Source organism: Macaca mulatta, chromosome 10 (assembly GCF_049350105.2).
Source record: "Macaca mulatta isolate MMU2019108-1 chromosome 10, T2T-MMU8v2.0, whole genome shotgun sequence".
In the NCBI taxonomy this organism is placed as follows: domain Eukaryota; kingdom Metazoa; phylum Chordata; class Mammalia; order Primates; family Cercopithecidae; genus Macaca; species Macaca mulatta.
In genome coordinates this window covers 114,863,219-114,874,720 of record NC_133415.1, presented here as the reverse complement: position 1 = coordinate 114,874,720, position 11,502 = coordinate 114,863,219, and positions in this window count along the sequence as shown.

Genomic DNA, 11,502 nt, shown 5'->3' with positions numbered 1-11,502 from the left:
ATGCAGTGGTGCAATCATACATCACTGCAGCCTTGAACTCCTGGGCTCAAGTGATCCTCCCACCTCAGTCTTCTGTGTAGCTGGGACTACAAGTGTCTGCCCCATGCTTGGCTTTTTTTTTTTTTTTTTTTTTTTGAGATGGAGTCTCACTCTGTCACCCAGGCTGGAGTGCAGTGGCACGATCTCAGCTCAGTGCAAACTCTGCCTCCTGGGTTCATGCCATTCTTCTGCCTCAGTCACTCAGTAGCTGGGACTACAGGCGCCCACCACCACGCCTGGCAATTTTTTTTTTTTAAATTTTTAAATTTTTTTTATTTTTAGTAGAGATGGGGTTTCACTGTGTTAGCCAGGATGATCTCGATCCGACCTTGTGATCCCCCCACCTTGGCCTCCCAAAGTGCTGGGATTATAGGCATGAGCCACTGTGCATAATTTTTAAAATTTTTAGTAGAGATGAAGTCTTACTATGCTGCTCAGGATGGTCTCAAACTCCTGGCCTCAAGTGATCCTCCCATCTCAGCCTCCCAAAGAGCTAGGATTACTGGCATGAGCCACAGTGCCTGGCCAGGTTTAGTACTTTTTGTGCTTTTGAGAAAAATTTTGCCATAAGATTATATACATGTTTTATTCTAAAAGTTTTGCCTGTTTTTTGACAGTCTACAAATGGGTTGGAAAACTTTATTTCAATATTTTAAAGATGTTGTTCCACCCTCTTCTGGTTTCCATAGTTTCTGATGAAAAGTCATGAGTTTTAATTCTTTGTTCCCCTGCCTGAACAATTATAGTTCACTCTAATCCCACACTCCTGGGCTTAAATGATCCTCCCACCTTAGTCTCCCAAGTAGCTAGGACTACAAGTGTGTGCCACCATGCCCAGCTAATTTTTAAACTTTTCGTAGAGATTGGGGTCTCACTATGTTGCCCAGGATGGTCTCAAACTCCTGGCCTCAAGTGGCTCTCCCACCTTAGCCTCCCAAAGCACTGAGATTACAGGCTTAAGCCACCATGCCTGGCCTCGAAACTGTTTTGAGGCACATATCAATTTATGATTTCTTTCTTCTTATGAGTTAACCATTTTATCATTAAGCAGTGCCTCTTTTTATCTCTGAGAAGGTTCTTTGTGAAGTTTACTTTATTTGATGTTAACATAGCCACCTAGCCTTGCTAGGCTTACTGTTTGCATACCATATCTTTTCTAAAGCATCTCTCTTGAAAGCTGTAGTCTTGTCTTTCTATACTTTTAACTGATATGCTTAATGCATTTAAATCTAATATGATGATTAAGGCCTGGCATGGTGTCTCATGCCTGTAATCCCAGCACTTTGGGAAGCCAAGGTGGGCAGACCACCTGAGTGGATCACCTGAGATCGTAAGTTCAAGACCAGCCCAGACAACATGGTGAAACCCCGTCTCTACTAAAAGTATAAAAATCAGCTGAGCATGGTGGTGGGCGCCTGTAGTCCCAGCTACTCAGGAGGCTGAGGTAGAAGAATCACTTGAACCTGGGAGGCGGAGGTTGCAGTGAGCCGAGATCACACCACTGCACTCCAGCCTGGGTGACAGGGTGAGATTCCATCTCAAAAGAAAAAAATCTGATTAATTGGTGGGATTTAGGTCTATCATTTTACTATTTGTCTTATGTTCATTCCTTCTAAAATTTCTTCCTTTTCTGCTTTTGGGATTATTTGAAAACTTTTAGCATTCTATTTTAGTTTATCTGTTGGATTTTTATCTATACCTCTTTGGTTATTTTTCTAGTGGTTGCTTTAGGGATTATAATACACATTCTTGGCCAGGCACGGTGGCTCACGCTTGTAATCCCAGCACGTTGGGAGGCCGAGGCAGGCGGATCACAAGGTTAGGAGATCGAGACCAGCCTGGCTAACACAGTGAAACCCCATCTCTACTAAAAATACAAAAAATTAGCCGGGCATGGTGGCAGGCGCCTGTAGTCCCAGCTACTTGGGAGGTTGAGGCAGATGAATGGCGTGAACCCGGGAGGCGGAGCTTGCAGTGAGCTGAGATCGTGCCTCTGCACTCCAGCTTGGGCAACAGAGCGAGACTCCATTAAAAAAAAAATACACATTCTTAATTTGTAATAGTCTTCTTTAATATTGTACCAATTCATATAAAATGTAGAAAGCTTCCAGTATCATAGGTTCATTTTTTGGTACAGTTGAGTGTGTTCCATCTACAGAGTCAAAACCTCACAGTTCAATGTTATAATTTTTCCTTTATACTGACATATATATTTTAAATTAAGAGGAAAATTGTTTTTTAAAATTTAATCTACTATTTACCATTTCTGATGCTTTTATTCTTTCCTGATGATCAAATTTCCATCTGGGATCATTTTCCTTCAGCCTGAACATTTTCTTCAGCAATTCTTTTTTTTTTTTTTCTGTTTTTGAGACACAGTATTGCTCTGTTGCCCAAGCTGGAGTGCAGTCACACGATCTTGGGTCACTGCAAACTCTGGGTTCACGCCATTCTCCTGCCTCAGGCTCCTGAGTAGCTGGGACTACAGGCGCCTGCCACCACGCCTGGCTACTTTTTTGTGTCTTTAGTAGACACGGGGTTTCACCATGTTAGCCAGGATGATCTCAATCTCCTGACCTTGTGATCCGCCCGCCTCGGTCTCCCAAAGTGCTGGGATTACAGGCGTGAGCCACCACACCCAGCCAGCAATTCTTATAATACAGGTCCAGTGGTGATGAATTATGTTAATTTTTTAAATACGAAAATGTCTTTATTTACCCTCATTCTTTTTTTTTTTTTTGAGATGGAGTCTTACTCTGTCACCCAGGCTGGAGTACAGTGGTGCAATCTCAGCTCACGGCAACCTCTGCTTCCCAGGTTCACACCATTCTCCTGCCTCAGCCTCCTGAGTAGCTGGGACTACAGGTGCCCACCACCATGCCTGGCTAATTTTTTGTATTTTAAGTACAGACGGGGTTTCACCGTGTTAGCCAGGATGGTTTCAATCTCCTGACCTCGTGATCCACCCGCCTTGGCCTCCCAAAGTGCTGGGATTACAGGTATGAGCCACTGCACCCGGCCTATTTACCCTCATTCTTGAAAGATAGTTTGACAATCTACAAATGGGTTGAAAAGTTTTACTTCAATACTTTAAAGATGTTCTTCCACTCTCTTCTGGTTTCCATAGCTTTGGATGAGAAGTCATCAGTTTTAATTTCTTTGTTCTCCTGCCTGAAAAAAATTTTTTTTTCTCTTCTCCAGATAGAGTTTCACTCTGTTGCTTAAGCTGGAGTAGTGGCATCATCTTAACTCACTTAAACCTCTGCCTCGGGTTCAAGTGATTCTCCTGCCTCTCAGTCTCCTGACAGCTGGACTACAGGCATGCACCACCACACTCGGCTAATTTTTGTATTTTTGTAGAGATGGAGTTTTGCCGTGTTGGCCAGGCTGGTCTTGAACTCCTGGTCTCAAGTGATTGGCCCACCTCGGCCTCCCAAAATGCTGGGATTACAGGCATGAGTGCCCACACCTGGCCTTGAAATGTGTTTTTGTACAGTTACTTTTAGGAATTTTCTTTTGAGATTTGCTTTCCAGCAACTTGACTATGATGTACCTACACGTGGTTTTGTTTGAGTTTATCCCACTTGGGGATAATGAAACTTCTTAAATATGTAAATTTGTGTCTTATTAATACAGAAATTCCAGGCAGTATTTCTTCAAATACTTGTTCCTGCCCCATTTCTTCTCTCCTCCTTTTTTGTAATTTCGACTACACATTGTATAGGCTTTTTGATATTGTTTCACAGGTCCCGAGGCTCTTCTTGTTTTCCCCCCACCCTTTCTTTTTTAGATTGGATAAATTCTATCTTCAAGTTAACTGAGTTAATTGTCATCTCCACTCTTCTGTTAGACTAATTCAGTTAACTTTATATTTAAGATATTCTAATTTTCAGTTCTAAAATTTCCATTTAAAAAATACAGTTTCTGGACAGGTATTGTGGCTCATACCTGTAAACCCCAGTATTTTGGAAGGCTGAGGCAGGAGGATTGCTTGAGGCCAGGTGTTCAAGACCAGCCTGGGCAACATGGAGAATCCTCAACTCTACAAAAAATACAAAAGAGTTAGCTGGGCATGCTGATGTGAGCCTGTAGTCCCAGTTACTAGGGAGGCTGAGGTGGGAGAACCACCGTAGCTGGGAGGTCAAGGCTGTAGTCAGCCATGATTGTGCCACTATACTCCAGCCTGGGCAGCAGAGTGAGACCCTGTCTCAAAAAAAAAAAGTTTCTAATTATCTGTTGTGATTTTAAAATCTTGTTAAAAGTGTATTTTCAGCTGGGTGCAGTGGCTCACACCTATAATCCCAGCACTTTGGGAGGCAGAGGTGGGTGGATCACTTGAGTCCAGGAGTTCGAGACCAGTCTGGGCAACATAGTGAAACACTGTCTGTACCAAAAAGGAAAAAAATACAAAAATTAGCCAGGTGCGGTGGTGTGCACCTATAGTCCCAGCTACTTGGGAGGCTGAGGTGGGAGGATCTCTTGAGTCTGGGAGGCAAAGCCTGCAGTGAGTTGAGATGGTCTCACTGTATTCCAGCCTGGGCAACAGAGCGAGACTGTCTCAAAAAAAGAAAAGTGTATTTTCCTTTACAGTAGCAATTATAATAGTTGTTTTAAAATCCTTGTTTGCTACTTCATCAATCTGGGTCCTATCAGGGGTCAACTTCCAGTAGGATGGAGAATGTATAACCATTTTTTTTTCTTTTTATATTCAGTAATTTTGAATTGTATCCTGAACATTGTGACAGTTTGGAGTAGAGCACTGATGTGTGTGTGTGTCTGTGTATGTGTGTGTGTGTGGTGTGTGTGTGTGATGTGTATGTGTGTGTGTGAGTCTGTGGTAGCAGACAATTGACTTGATGGAACTGAGACTGCAAACCCAGTCCCTTGGATAGCAGCTCAAATTTCATTTCCATGGTTTTATTCTAGGTCGAGCTGCTTGGAGTCTGTCCCATATATGTGGTTCAGTGCTCAACTAGAGATTCAGATAAAGAGTATCAACAGAATTTGGATCTGCAGCTCTCTCCTTTCTGGGATGCTCCCATACTTTCAAGAGGTTGTGGTTAGTCCAACTAGCAAAAAGTTTGCTAGTGGGTCACTAGGAGTGATGGTGAGTGGTGCCACTTCCACTTCCACCCCTTGATTTCTGGTCCTGTGAATCCTGGCTATGGGAGAAACAGTACGGTATACTGGATGCTGATTCAGAGCATCCATGGCCTTCCAGAGAACTCTGCCCAGTCTTGCAAAGTATTCTCACCTAGTTGCTGTTGTGATTGTGACTTCAAAGGGCCATTCCACCTATCCAGCTGCTTCGGGATGATGGGGAACATGGTAAGATAAGTGAATTCCATGAGCCTGAGTCCACTGCTGCCCTTCTTTAGCTGTAAAGTGAGTGCCTTGGTAAGAGGCAATGCTGTATGGAATACCATGACGCTGGATAAGGCATTCTGTCAGTCTACGGATGGTAGTCTTGGTAGAAGCATTGCATGCAGGATAGGCAAACCCATATCCGGAGTAAGTGTCTATACCAGTGAGGACAAATCATAGCCCTTTCCATGGTGGAAGAGTTCCAATATAATTAACCTGCCACCAAGTAGCTGGCTGATCACCCCGCTTCTGGTACCAATTTACTGTATGATCAGCGTTCTCTAGAGGGACAGAATAGGATAGATGTATATAGGAAAGGGAGTTTATTAAGGAGAATTGACTCACATCATCACGAGGTAAAGTTCCATGATAGGCTGTCTGCAAGTTGAGGAGCAAGGAAGCCAGCACTGGATCAGTCTGAGTCCCAAAACCCTCAAAAGTAGGGAAGCCGACGGTGCAGCTTTCAGTCTGTGCGTGAAGGCCTGAGAGCCCCTGGCAAATCACAAAGGCCAAGAGTCCAAAAGCCAAAGAACTTGGAGTCTGATGTTTGAGGGCAGGAAGCATCAAGCATAGGAGAAAGATGGAGGCCAGAAGACTCAGCAAACCTGCTCATTCCTCCTTCTTCTGCCTGCTTTATTCTAGTCGCATTGGCAGCTGATTAGATGGTGCCCACTCACATTGAGGGTGGCTTTGCCTCTCCCAGTCCACTGACTCAAACGTTAATCCCCTTTGGCAATATCCTCACAGACACACCCATGAATAATACTTTCCATCCTTCAATCCAATCAAGTTGACACTCAGTATTAACCATCACACTTGTCTTCTAGCTTTTCCAGCCAGAAAAACATACGGCTTTTTATTGGAGTTTTATTTGCCCTGGATGGCACAGCCTGTTACCTGACTTTAGTCTAGAAGCTGTGCAAACAGGGAACTCACCTGGTACCGTTTTCCAAGTGTTCACACCTTCAGAATGTGCCTGCTGTGTTCACGCTCTGGTGGCTTCAGGTAAGTGTTGTTTCCTATTTTACCCAGAGTTTACAGCACTGCCTTTGGGAGGGTTAGTTCAATAGGTGTTCACTCCACCATACCGGAAACAGAAGCCCAGCTTGTCCATTTCTGTAAAGAAAACAAAACAAAACAAAAAACAAAACAACACAACTGGGATTTAAATATTCATTTTGTGTACAATCTGTAGATAATTTTGGGAGAAATGACATTTTTACAATATCGAGCCTCTGACTCTTGAACCCAGTGTATCCCTCCGTGTATTTTTTTTCCCCTAATTTCTCTCAATCATGGTTTACAATCTTCTGACTATAGGTCTTACATTTCTTTTTGTTAGTTTGATATTGAGGTATTTGGTTTTTGATGCTCTTGTAAAGGGTATTACTTTAAAAGTTTCATTTTTTACACTCAAATTGACACTTGATAGTCAGCATCTAATATCTTAGCTTTATATGTCCCATCCTAACTATGCTTACTGAGTAAACCTTACCAATGACAAAACTGTGGTTTGTTAAATCTTCCAAAGCACCTGCAATGGAACTAAATGTTTTCAGGAAGGTGGGTTTTGTTTTTGTTTTTGTTTTTGGCAGGGGGGTAGTGTCTTCCTCTATCACCCAGGCTGGATTGCAATGGCACCATCTCAGTGCACTGCAACCTCCACCTCCTGGGCTCAGTAGCTGGAACTACAGGCACTTGCCATCATGCCCGGCTACAGTTTGCATTTTTGTAGAGACAGGCTTTTGCCACGTTGGCCAGGCTGGTCTTGAACCTCAGATGATCGGGCCACCTTGGCCTCCCAAAGTGCTAGGATTACAGGTGTGAGCCACCACGCCCAGCCAGGAGGTGCTTGGATTTTATAAACTGAGTATGTGAACAGACTATGGGGAAAGTTATTTTAGGAATTAACCAAAGCAGCAAGAGCACTCCTAAGAAACTCCTGGGTGGACCTCGTGCTTAGAAAGTGGGAGCCCAGTAGCGTTGCACCTTTCCAGGTTAGGGAGGGGTTTAGAGACCACAGGCTTCTCTCACTGGAAAGGTCATTCCTTGCTTGCACCTTGGGAAGGAGAGGTCCCAGGAAGGCTGACTTGTTGGAGTGCCGTCAGGACAAAGACGTTCACTCCTGAGCTTTGAAATAAATACGCTGCTGTCTGAGTTAAGCTAGTAAAATCCATCCATGATGGCTATGGTTAGCCATTTATGGGAGTCAGCCAAGAGGCTGTTGTAAATGAGTCACTCAAGAGTTTGCGGGCCGGGCGCGGTGGCTCAAGCCTGTAATCCCAGCACTTTGGGAGGCCGAGACGGGCGGATCACGAGGTCAGGAGATCGAGACCATCCTGGCTAATATGGTGAAACCCCGTCTCTACTAAAAAATACAAAAAACTAGCCGGGCGAGGTGGTGGGCGCCTGTAGTCCCAGCTACTCGGGAGGCTGAGGCAGGAGAATGGCGTAAACCCGGGAAGGCGGAGCTTGCAGTGAGCTGAGATCCGGCCACTGCACTCCAGCCTGGGCGACAAAGGGAGACTCTGTCTCAAAAAAAAAAAAAAAAAAAAAAAAAAGAGTTTGCAGACAGCCCCACTTGGGAGATCTGGGTCAATTTCAGGGAGGAAGCAGGCCTGACTCTTGACTATAATTTAGTGAGCAGGAGTCTAATCCGTGGCATCCAAGTGCGTCTGGTGTGGGGATGCACGGGTCGGTCAGCTGGGCAGTGCCAGCTCTGCCAGCTTTTGGGTCCGAGTCCAAGGTTTCTGCCCCTTCCAAGAATGAAACCTGGGCTGCTGACTTAACCTCAAGCTCCAGTCCCTCCTCATCTGTACAACAGGCTCCGCCTGGCCCTTGATCACGTGTCAGGCCTGATTAACGCTGGTGTCTGGCCAAGGCCTGACCCTGGCGAGAGTCCTGGCCGAGCAGATCTGAGCATCCTCATTTCCTTGCAAAAGCAGGGCAGGGGGTGGAGGTGTCCTGGCCAGTGGACTTCTCTACTCCAGAACTCTCAGGTCGCAGGCTACTGTCTCAGACTTCAGCCTCCCCAGGCTTGTGTTCTGGGGTGAACGGGACAGGCTAAGTGCCTCCTAATTTCTCAAAGGTCTCCCTATAAGTGAACAGTAAGTAGCCATCCCATGTAATACTGACTTGAATAGTGTCCCCTCAAACCATATCCACTAGAACGTGAGAATGTGACCTTATTTGGAAGCAGGGGCTTTGCAGACATAATTGGTTAAGGATCTTGTGATGAAATCGTTTTGGATTTAGGGAGGTCTTGAATCCAACGACTGGTATCCTTGTGAGAGGACACAGACACACAGGGAGAAGGTCAGGTGAATACAGAGACTGGAGTGATGTGGCCACAAGCCCAGGAATGCTTGGAGCCACCGGAAGCTGGAGGAGGCAGGAAGGATCCTCCCCTGGAGCGTCCGGAGGGAGTGCGGCCCTGCCCACACCCTGGTTCTGGTGTCTAGAGCTGTGAGACTCCACCTCTGTTGCTGAAGTTGTATACAATTTGTTAAGGCAGCCTTGAGAAATGCGTCCATCTGCATTTACAGAGCAATTAGGTGGCCACAAGTTTCTCCCTGGGATGTGGACTCATTTTTGACCACGGACATCCCCTGAGTCTGCAAGACTGAGGAACGCTGCCAGTGGGGCTGAAGACACCCCAAAAACACTCAGCTGCTATCTAGCTGCACGCCTTTTTCTTTGCGGAGTAGGGGGAAGAGGTCTCATTCTGTCGCCCTGCCTGGAGCACAGTGGCACACTTGTAGCCTTGAACTCCAGGGCCCAAGTGATCCTCCTGCTCCAATCTCCCAAAGAGCTGAGACCACAGGTGCACACCACCACGCTTGGCTAATTAAAAAAAGATGTTTTTAGTAGAGACAGTGTCTTGCTTTGTTGCCCAGGCTGGTCTTGAACTCCTGGGCTCAGGCCATCCTCCTGCCTCAGCCTCCTAAAGTGCTGCAATTACAGGCATGAGCCACGGCGGTGGCTTGTTAAAAAAAATTTGTTTTATGATGAAGGCAGTCAGGCAGACAATAAAAGCACAGGTCACAAAACAAACACCACAGACCTTTCACACAACCTACAGCTTGGAAACCACTGATTCCTTTTATTCTTAGATTTGTTTTATTCTTAATGTGTTTTAAACTTAATCCAAAACTTGTTTTTATTTTTTTTATATTTAAGTGAGCATGTCTGATGCTCTATTTTATTGAAAAAGACCCTGCTTAGTAAACTTGGAAGGCCCACTGAGCTGCCCGCTGCTGAGGCCACCTCTCTGCCCATAGCCTCCCAGCAAACATTTTTCTGGATTTAAACAGTGCTTATGATTGACATTTGTTACAATTCCCTCTTTCCTCTTTTTATGCTGGGTGGGATTTTTCTTTCAAACTACACAAGTCCTACCTGCTTGTGCCAACAACTTAAATCATACAGTAACTAAAATTTGGCCCGAGGTCCCCAGGGTGACCCCCCACCACATGAACACTAGGAGGGGCGTCCTCACACCCCCGCCACACCCCAGCTCCTCCTCACACCCCCGCCACACCCCAGCTCCTCACACTAGGAGGGGTGTCCTCACACCCCCGCCACACCCCAGCTCCTCCTCCTCGGGGAGGCAGTGCTCCTGCAAACCCCAGACATAGAGCTGCCTGGCTGTCTGCAGCTCCCACCCTCCCCAGGGTCTTCTGGTGCACAAGACCCTCCTTGCAAGGGAAGCTGGGATAGGTGGGCACAGACCCTAAACTCCTCACAGTTTCTGCAGTTGCCAGGCTGGACGGTTCCTCAGAAGATCCTGCGGATAATGTCAACCAAGGCGTGTGTGCAGGAGGCTGAGCCCAGCCTACAGAGAGCCCCGAATATGTTGGAATGAAGGGCTCCTGGCGGGGCCTTGGAGAAGAGAAGCCACCACTGTGTGTAGATGGCAGGAGACTCATTACAGATCTCAGTGGAGTAGCAGCGGACTTGAAGAGTGGAGGCCTGAGCGTGGGAACCTTAAGTTACCCCAGCCTTTGGGACCCAGGGGCCTTGGAACTTGGTCTGTTTCATGCAAGTCCGGCGTTCTGCTTCTGCTCCCACTCCAGTGTGAGGGGTCTGAGGGTATGGGCTGTGCTGTGAGCCTGGTGCGCCCCACCTTGCAAGTTGTGCATGAGGCCGGTCAGCCTGCCTGTGGTTTGACCTACTTTAAAAATGTTCTAATTAGTTGTCAACACTTAAAAATTAAAAATCTCGAGATTTAATCATCACTTTATATCTCTGCTCTTTCTGGAAAACTCAGACTGTCCCCCTACTGAGCTCAAGGTGCCCCATATGTGCACCCATAGGGGCCCTCCCTGCCATACCCAGCTGGCTTCATTCATTTCCTTTCCTGCCTTCTGGGAGCCAAAGTTCAGGTACAAAATTCCAGCTGTACGTTTGCAGTGATTTCCCCCGAACACTGTTTCCCTAGAGGGGAGGCACCTCTCCTAGGCTCCGTCCTCAATGCTCATTGGCTGCTGCTGCTGTCGAGAAACAAGCCTGGGGTGAAGTCCCGTATTCCAGCTGTCTCAGTCAGTCCATTCCCTTGCGAGGCTGCAATTCGAACAGGCACAAGGGTCCAGTTCGGGTCTGCTGTTGAGACTAGCAGTCTCCTTTGCTACAACAATTAAAAAAATCATTTTCTATGTCAGCAACGTCATTCATCGTCCCGAGGTCTCTGCTTATTGCGGCGCTGTCTTCAGCTGCGAAGACTGATCCTGCGGCCTCTTGTCCCCAGTGAGGTCCGAGGCAAGGAAGCGTCTCTCTGAAACCTATTCTGGGCTCTTAGAAAGAAATGGGAGAAAGGAAAACCACTAGAAATGTCCAATAACACCATCTTTTGGTTGGAAAATAAAACACGCAGAAAGAGGGAACTGGAACTTTTACTGAAGTATTTCTAGAGAGAAGGTGCTTGGGAACATTTTAGGTAACTTACTCCCCTCCCCCAGCAGAAGGTAAAAAGAAAGCTACTTCCAGACTTGCCAGCTCGGGAACTTCGTTTGGCGCCTGGCAGGCACCGTGCTCTTACCTACGGGCTTATAATGACACTCCCGTCTCCAAGGCAGCTAGGTGCGGGTACAGTCACCCCGG